Below are 9943 nucleotides of genomic sequence, written 5' to 3'. Positions count from 1 at the left end.
TGTCAGACGGAGTGTGCGGGAATGGGACTGCGCTGCCATTTTACGTGGGCGGGCCAATTAAGGCCTGACCAGCATGTTTGGCAACTCCTGGGGACAGCACGAGTGGGCGGGCAGAGGTGGATCGTCAATCACCGCCGGGTCTAATGGTGACCTGGCAGCCTGTTTAAAGACCAAACTGCAGCTGCTCCAAGGCTGCTGTACATGGCCAGAGGTCAGGGCCAAGGCACATCGAGGCTGGCCGTGCAGGAGGGTAGGGCAGGTGGTCACTGGGCGCCCAGGTTTTTAGATGAGTGCCTTGCTGCCCTCCTGAAGGAGATGGCAGCAGGGCAGGAGGTGCTCGTCCCCGAGGGCAGGAGGAGGCGGCCACCCCACTTGACCAAGTGCATTTGGGAGGAGGTAGCGGAGATCGTGAGCTCCCACAATGTGGTGCAGCGCTCATGGACCCAGTGCCATAAGCACTTCAACAACCTGCTGCGCACAGGAAGGGTGAGTAGCATGTTGGCATTGTTCACTTCGCCCATTATGTAAACTTCTCCCCCACTGGTGCCCCACCCATGTCTGCGTGGCCTGAGTGCAATGAATCTTTGAAGGCATGTGTCCTTAGCTGGGTGGCAGATATTCCCTATGCGTTCGTCAGCCTGAGATAAGATGGGTTCTGCACCCGCAGCATGTGGTGGATTGACACACACATGACTGTGGTGGGGTCAACCTGGAGGGTCTGCACCTAGGTGTAGTGCTCAAACTCCAGGACATGTCGAAGTCAGGCTGATGACATGGTGGGAGGGGATGTTCAAGGTGGCGTGGCATAGATAGATCTTCTGCCCTCTGCGCTTCATGTCATTGTGCCTCCTTGCAATGCCAGGTACAACTGTGTGCTCCCCACTGTGATGAAGGCAGCATGTGGCCAAGGTGGGGTGGGGGGGGTGGATGAAGGACACACCTGGTGTATTTGTGTGAGTGCTGGCCAGCAGCAGGGGAAGGATGCACTGCACCTCTGCAATGGGCAACTGGGCATGGGGTGGGCCGGCCGCCAGGAGATTGATGGTACAAGTATCACTTATCAATGCGACTTTCTCATTTCCAGGAGAAGAATTCTCATAACAACGTCGAGCGGCTGAGGACTGGCAGTGGGCCAGGCCAGATTTTGCTGCTTAGCCATTTTGAGCAGGAGGCCCTCAACCTGGAGAGGCACCATGTGCCCAGGTCCACCAGAGCCAGAGAGGCTGGGATTCCACGGGTAGGTATGTATGGCCATCACCAGTAGTCTCCCAACATCAATGGCAGTGGTGATAGTTGAGTGAGTGACGTAACCAACAAGGCTTGCCCAGTGCGTGTGGAATGATGAGCGCACGATGATCCGGGTGACAGGCATGTATATTGACATTGCCCGCAGGTTAACTGATCGAATTTCCTTACTCTTCCTTTCAGCATCAGTGGCACATGGCCAGGAGCAGGAACAGCAGGGGCCCCTTCTGACACCTGAGGGCCATGAAGTTGCACCATTAGAAGCGTCACATCATCTCTGCCAGGTAGGCACCAGCACAGATACTGGCACCTCGGTGGGCATCATATCTTCAGCTAGCGTCCCGGGTCACAGTGGTGAGGGCGCTTCACAGTCGCTGGAGGAGCTGGCAGAGACAGAGAGTGCCGATGGTGCCAGCAGCTGGAGGACTGCAGGGGCCCAGGCACATGCTCAGTCCGTCGGCGATGCAGCCAACTCATGAGTTGCGGCTGGGTGTGCGGGACCATCTGGTGGAGATACATGAGGCTGTGCGTGGCTTGGTGTCAGTGGTGGAGGAGTCTAAGCGGACCATAGCCGATGCATTGGTCTGAGTGCCAAGCTTCCTCCATGGAGAGGGTGGCGACTGGAACAGGATCAGGGGTTCCTGGGGTTGTGCTTGGACCTGCAATCTCTCACAGTGGCAATGGCCTCATGTGGTCAGTGCCCACGTGGGTGGTGGTTTGGGCACCAGGTATCTCACCATGGTGCTCATCCATCTACAGTGAGCAGGGAGGGCTGAACAGGGCTCATGTTGGTGGAGCAGCTGCTTGTTGTCTCTGCTGGCGCCTTTCAGGGCAGCTCCTCCACCCCTATGGCAGTGACCCCGGCATCCAATGAAGCTGCGATGACTGGGGAGATGCCAGCTGCGGAGCTGGCAACTCCCTCCCAGGCGGAGCTAGCACAGACTCGATGGACCAGAGGACATCCTCCAAGGTCATCGAGGCCATCAGGACAGCAGAGAGAGCAGGCTGTCTCAGATGCCACTCCCAGCAAGGGGGCACCACAAAGACGTAGCACCTACAAACATAAAATGAAGGCACCTTAGGCACACCCTGGGTTCATCACTGCTGTTTTTTTGTTGCCTCCCCCCCCCCCACCCCCATGAGTTCCCTCTGATTGTGTGTGAAGTGCAACACCATTTTATTTCTGTTATGTCAAAAGACTTTTGTTACAGCATTAAAATCACGCCGTCTAAAATGGCTGGGGGTGCCTCTTTTCTGGGGCAGGTGCATGGATTCCTGAGATTTGATGAGTGATTTGTGTGTCATTTACATTTATTGACCGGGCCCATCGTCAATGCTCCTATCCTGACAGATTTTGCGCTAAGGTCTCCAGGATGGAGGCCACAGGCCAGGCTTGTGTTGGAGATCTATATGAGCTGTGCTAGCTGAAGGTTCCTTGGATCAGAGCATCCCAGGTGTCCCTGGAGTATGCCCGGGTCAGCGTCTACCCCCTCATCATTTCCCTGTGCATCCTCATCCTCGGACTCACTGCTGGACTCATCGTGCTCTGCCGCAGCCACAATTCCACCACAGTCCAACAGAAAATAAAAAGATATGTTCCTTACAACATTGCCACCCATGAGAGATACTGGAGGATAAAATGATACCTCAGCAAGAAGTTTATGCTTTTAGGTGTGGGACTGATCCATTGTTAAAGCCAGTTCCAACTAGGTGACCTGGTGGCTCAACACATGTATATAAGCTCCCATGCAATGAATAATGCGATGCAAGTTCATGTCCTAGATGGCCAATTCCCAACCTCAGCGACATTGCATCAGTGATGTGCTAATGAGGAGATTCCTCACAGAGAAGAATAAAAGGGCAAGGTGATTCAAGTTACCCACACCTTCTTGTATCCAGTCCAACGATGCTGTGGGCGAGGACCCGGTGACAGGAAACTGTGCCTGACTCTTAAGTATAGAAAGAAGCTCATCAAAGCAGGAAAACACTTGCTCCAAAAAAAAACTTCTTACTGTTTTTTTCCCATATTTGTTACAACTTTAAGCACTGTTGCTATAAAGTGCTTTTCAGTCTCTGGGGAAAATTGCAGAAATTTTCATTTCTTTTATCATCAGTTTCCTTTTAAATGTCAAAAGCAATATAAACAAGCCATTGAGTACGCTGAAATGGTTTTATGAAACATGAGTGATGATGGCTTTTAAATTGCCACATGTAGCTTAACAAAAAGTAGGACTAAATGTCACGTCAGAGAAATAATAGTATTGCCTAAAAGAAAATTAATGCTTTTACTATTACAATAAGACTTCATTTGTCTAATATTAATTTTGTTGTCAATAAGTGTGGAATAAGCACTTAACTTAAATAATATCTTAAATGACCAAAGCAGTCATTTGGCTGCACATAATAAATTTCAATTTAGATAATCATTGCACTGATAATGCTAAATTAAAGGTGTAAATTGATTATTCACAGTGCAGTGATTAGTTAGCCACTTGGTCTGAAGTAGAAATAGAAAGTCTTCATGTCAATTTTTAGAGGCATGAAAATGAGTTCTTTAAGCATCCCGAACTGAAACTGGGTGTGTCAGTCGTAGCTCAGCTGGAGAGTCAGAAGATTATGGGTCCTATAGTTGAACAGAATGGATATGCCAATCTATGAGGTACATGATAATGTAGCATCAACATCAGGCAGTCATCTGCTAGGCACTCTCGGCAGCAGGCAGGCAGCCCTGAGGGGAGATGTGCCTTCCCTATAACCCACTATGTACACACTGTAAATAAGCTAGTTTATTTTTAAGTAAGTATCCTGATACAACTACAGCTCTTCCATGTTAAAATCTAGACTTTGCACATTCTACAACAGGTCCAGAGGGTTGAGCACAAAATCCTAGGCTGACACTTTAGAGGCATACTGAGGGAGTATTGCATCGTTGGAAGTGTTATCTTTCAGAGGAGATATTAAACTGAGGCCCTGCCTGCTTTCTCAGGTGGACGTAAAAGATCTCAAGGCACAATTTTGAAGAGGAGCAGGGGAGTTATTACCAGTGGCCTGGCCACTCTATTCCTCAAATCAACATTGCAAAAACAGGTTATCTGGTCATTATCACACCGCTGTTTGTGGGAGCTTGCTATGCAGAAATTGACTGCCATGTTTCCTGCATCACAACGGCAAGTGCATTTCAAAAGTATTTCATTAGTTAAAAAGTGTTTTGGCATATCCTGAGGTCTTGAAAGCTGCTATATAAAAGCAAGTCTATATTATATATTGAAACTAATTTGGATAGCATCAGGCCCACTGGACATGAATTGACAGCACAAAACTGCATACACATGGTACTTCACAGCTCAAGCCAGGACGAATAAAGAAGATGGCAACTTCCTTCTATATCAGCCAAATGATGAGATTACAGTCACTCTATATGTTATAGGTAATGAATATATTTTAAATAGATCACCTGCAACATTAAAATCTTCAACTTTTAAATAATGCGACAAATAAAACTGTCGTTTGTACGGACTGTCCTTGATAATAATTGGTTTTGGTGCATTGGTTATAGGCCCGTATTTGGCTAGAAAATGTGGAATGAAACTTTAAATGTTTCTCCTTTCTATCCCCTCTCCCCACAACATGGCAAATGACAGTGAAATCTTATACTGCCTGAGGTTGGGAATATAGTGCAGCAACCTACAATTCTTTTTATTGAAGTTCAGGTATATCTATTAAATGTGTTTTCTTTAATTTGCTTTGTTCATGTATCCTTGGACTACTTACCTGAGATCCTAATGAGGACAAGAGGAGAAAAAAGTGCCACAGTATGCCTCACTGTCTCACAATTGCCTCACCAGAAAAGGTGGGGGGGATAAATTGGCCACAATTCCCAATCCCTGTCCAATGATTCCGAATGGAAAATGTGCATGTGGGAAAATCAAAAGAAGAATATGATGGCTCCCAAAGTCAAACAGTCAGACAGCATTCTCTGTTTTGGTCAAGATACTTAGCATCACTCTGCACTTCCAAGGGAAGAGAAAGAACTATTACAATAAAGATATCCTATGAAATTAACTTTTTAAAAAATGTTTTTAAAGGTTTGATTGATTACAAACTAGCCCCACTTTACTTTGGGACATGGGAGCTGATGAAAAGACCAGTGACAATGAATATAACTTTCAACAAAATATTAATATTCTACTATGTTTTCATCCCATGGAAGGAGAATTACACATTCATAACATTCAGGGGATGTTAATACAAAAGCAAAAGTAGATGCTGGAAATGTGAAATATGAACAGAAAATGCTGGAAATACTCAATAGGTCTGCCAGCAGCTGTGGAGACACAAACCGAGTTAATGTTCCAGGTCAATGACCTTTCCTTGGAATTGGAAAAGTTATCAGGTTTTCAGCAAATACAGAGACACGGCCAAGTGAAGACGGCACTCAGTAGAGTACATACTACTGCCACACTGTGTTAATTCGACATTATTATGATTACACAGCTCCCCCTTTTCCCTGCCTGTTTGATACTCTAACTACAAAGCTGACAAAAAAAATTAAGAGCTTCCATCTCACCGAGGAGGCCTCAGGCTGATCCACATCCAACAATCTGCTCGGAAAACTCTGCTCAATATTGATAGCTGTGACAAATTCCACCACAGCAACTGAGACAACTCACCACATTTTAAACCAATCAACAACATTCTAAGGCAAACAAACCACAACATTCTAAAAGAAAAAAGCCAATTTACCCTGTGTCCCCATGTCAGTGGATCCTTTAAAAAATTTCCAGGATCCAGATCCACATCCACATACACATCTTTGCCAAAAACTAATCAGTTCTTCCTTTGGCCAAACCCTATCTGTGTATCATTGAAATTCCATCCATTCGTTTTTGAGATATATTGTTTACGGTCAAACAGTCTAACTGGGGTCTGCCTTCAGTGGTGGAGGTAAAAGAGGGGGCAGGGAGGAAAGAACAAAAGGGAACCTTTGATAAGGTGGAAGGCAGGAAAGAAGCAAAAGCCCCAGTAAAGGCCTCAAATTCATCCCCTCACATCCGTGCCTGAATGAATTTCAAGTTTGGAGCAATGCTGAGTTCTTCCTCTGTCACCTTCAGCTCTGCACCCATCTCTTTGGCTAGGAGCCTTGCTGCTTCCCCACGCCCCTAGCCACTCCGCAACACTGCACAGTGAACTCTTCCTACCCTTTTCAGAATTTTAGTTCCTCCTGGACCTTTCCCTCTGGCTGCTTACCCTGTCCAGACCTTTCCACCGAGACCATTACATAGGTTGCCACAATTTCTCTGACTTTCTCACTCACTTTAACCAACCTCCCTCTGACCTTGTACCACTCTGCTCCGACAGGTCCAGTGCTAAATTTATCATTAAACCTCCTGAAAAGAATGGCGCTGTTGGTGTTTGGCAAACTGACCTCTAATTAGCAGTTGCTGAACGCCATCTCCCTGACACTTACAGCAATGTCCCCCCTCCAAGACCGTGCCCTCACCACTGAGCATCATACAATAATGTCCAAGACTGTGCTTGGCCTCATTGCTTCTGAAGATCTTCCCCCTAACTCCATAGATCCCAATCCTGCATAGTTCAATTCTTCCTCTTTTTCAAGATACATCAACAGGACTACCATAGCAGACCCACTGCTTCAGCCTACTCTTGCCCCACTGGACTGATTAATTCCAATCCTAACTATTCTTTCTCCCCTTATCCAGTCTCTTCTCACCAAATAAAAAGAAAGACTTGCATTTATAATGTGCTTTTCACAACTACCGGATATCTCAAAGCACTTTACAGTCAAGGAAGTACTTTTGAAGTGTAGTTGCTGTTATAATGTATGAAATGTGGCAGCTAATGCATACAGAGCAAACTCCCACAAGCAGCAATGCGATAATGAGAGCAGATGATCAGTTTTTTTGTGATGTTGGTTGAGCGATAAATATTGGCCAAGACATCAGATAATTTCACCACTCTTCTTCAAAATAGTGACATGGGATCTTTACATCCACCAAGCAGGCAGGTGGGGCATCAGCTTAACGTCTCAACCAAAAGGCAGTTTAGCACTCCCCTGGACTGTTAGCCTTGATTTTTGTGCTCAAACACTGGAGTGAGGATTGAACTCAGAACCTCATGATCCAGAGGTAAGAGAGTGTCCTACCTTTTGAGACACAGCTGATACCTGGTGACCATATCTGTCACTCTTCTGATGGCCCTAACCATCATTTTTCCAGCATGGGTAGCCAATCCCTCTACACCTCCACCACACACCAGGATGGTTTGATGGCCCTCTGTTTCTTCCTCAAATGGAGGAACAACCAGTCCCCTTTCATCTCCACCTTCCTCAGCCTGGCTGAACTTGTTCCAACATTGACTTTGACTTGATGCCCTTTAATTCCCAAATAAAAAATGTTGCTATGGGAACCTGTATGGACCCTCGTTATGTCTGCCATTTTTGTGGAGAATGTGGAACATTCTTCATTCCAGTCCTAATCAGAGCCACCCCCCACCCCCCCACCACCCCGCCACCCGCCTCCGCCACCCACCCCCCCGAACCTCTTTCTCTGATATGTTGATGATTTTATTGGTGCTGTTGCCTGTTCTCACTCCAAACTGGAAATTTTCATTAACTTTCCTTCCAATTTCCACACTTCCTTCACCTTCACTTTGCCCATCTGAGATTCTTCCCTTCCCTTCCCTTGTCTCCAACATCCATATTAAGCACACTGAATTCTACAGCTACCTTGACTGCACTTCTTCCCACCCAGTTTCTTGTGAGCAATTTATTCGATTCTTCCAGTTCTTCCATCTCCGTTGCATCTGCTCTGATGATGCTACCTTATACAATACACCAATGCTTTCAATATGTCTTCCTTTCTCTTTGGCTGAGGATTCCCCTCTATCATGCTTGACAGGGCCTTTCTTACATTACTGCTTTCACCCTTTCCCTTCCCTCCAGATCCACGACCCTTGTCCTTACCTTCCACCCCACCAGCCTCCACATTCAACATATCATCCTCTGTTTTCTGTCTCCAGCATGATGCCATTACCAAGCACATCTTCTCTTCACCCTTCAGCATCCCAAAGGGACTATTCCCTCCTGGGGAGGTTGTATTGTCACTGGACAAGGACACAGGGTTAATGGTCTGGGGACCTGGGTTCAAATCCCACCATGGTGGAATTCCAATTGAATAAAAAAATCTGGAATTAAAAGTCTAATGATGACCATGAAACGATTATCATAGAAACCCATCTGGTTCACTACTGCCACTTTAGGGAAGGAAATCTGCTGGTCTCACTGACATATGATTCCAAACCCACACAGTGTGGTTGAATCTTAAATGCCCTCTGAACAAGGTCAATTAGGGATGGGCAATAAGTGTTGGCCTAGCCATTGACACCCCTGTCCCACAAATGAAACCTCCTCCCCTTTCGATGACAGCTTGCCAGTCAAGCGTGGGAAATGTGAAACCTGTTCTTTTACCTCCTCCCTTTCTCCTGTCCATTGTCCCAGGCACTTCTTCAGGTTAAACAGCGATTTACTTTTACTTCTTTCAATTTAGCATATTGTAGTCACTATGCAGTGTTCTCTGAATTAGGGAGAACAAACACAGATTGGGCAATCACTTTGTGGAACACCTCTGTTAGGTCTGCAATTGTGACCCTAAGTGTCATTTTAATTTGTTGTCTCTTGTTCTCTGTTTCTTACATTGTTCCAATGAAGTTCAATATAATCTTAAGAAACAGCACCTCATCTTTAGATTAGGCACTTTACAGCCTTCCAGACCCAACATTGAGATCAACAAATACAAATCATAACCTTTGCCTGCATTTCTTTCAATCAGCTGTTGTGATGATTCTGTTACCCCCATCTACCCCTCCTGCAGACTCATTTAGTTCTTTATGGGCAGAATATTCCCCCCGTTGGGGGGGACTTGTAAGAGTGGGTGTGTGCAGGTGTGCCTCTGATCGGCGCCCCCAATTGGGGGCGCGCTGCCATTTTACGTGGGCGGGCCAGTTAAGGCCCACCCAGCGTGATATCCGCCAGGAAGCGCTGTGTGCACCCTGTGCAGGTGGGCGGGGGTGGATTCCCTAAGCCGAGAGTGCACTCTTTCAGCTAAGTGCTGCCTCAGGGAGATCAGCACCAAATTTAAAAATGTTAAATGTAGAACAATAAAATTTCTCTGACATGTCCCCTCGTGTGACACTGTCAAATGAGTTGGGACATGTCCATCACTTTTAATTAAACTTATTAAATTTTTAAAAACCTACATGAAACCTCATCCCGCCCGTGGATGAGGTCTCATGCTTTTTCTGAACCCCGCCAGGGCTCCCGGCCTGCCCTCTAACCTTAAGGTTGGACGGGCAGGTTCTTTAACTAGTTCAATTAGTTTTTAAATGGCCTCAATTGGACTTGACAGGTCGGCAGGTGGACAGCTGATTCAGCTGCTCCCCCGCCGACCTGAAAATTGAAATGACGCGGGGTGACGTCGGGAGTTCCGCCCGGCGTCATTTTAACACGTGGGCGAGCGGGCCCCACCCCTCTCCACCCCCTCCCTCTCCACCCCCTCCCCCCACCGCTCACCGACCTCAACATCCTGCCCAATGTGTCTTATTCCCACATCCTTGTGCCTTACACCATATATCCTTCTGTCATTTCACCTCTCCTGCAATCTACCCCATCACGGATCTTCCC

Source organism: Carcharodon carcharias, chromosome 20, assembly GCF_017639515.1.
Source record: "Carcharodon carcharias isolate sCarCar2 chromosome 20, sCarCar2.pri, whole genome shotgun sequence".
Classification (NCBI taxonomy): Eukaryota; Metazoa; Chordata; class Chondrichthyes; order Lamniformes; family Lamnidae; genus Carcharodon; species Carcharodon carcharias.
This window is presented reverse-complemented; position numbering follows the sequence as displayed.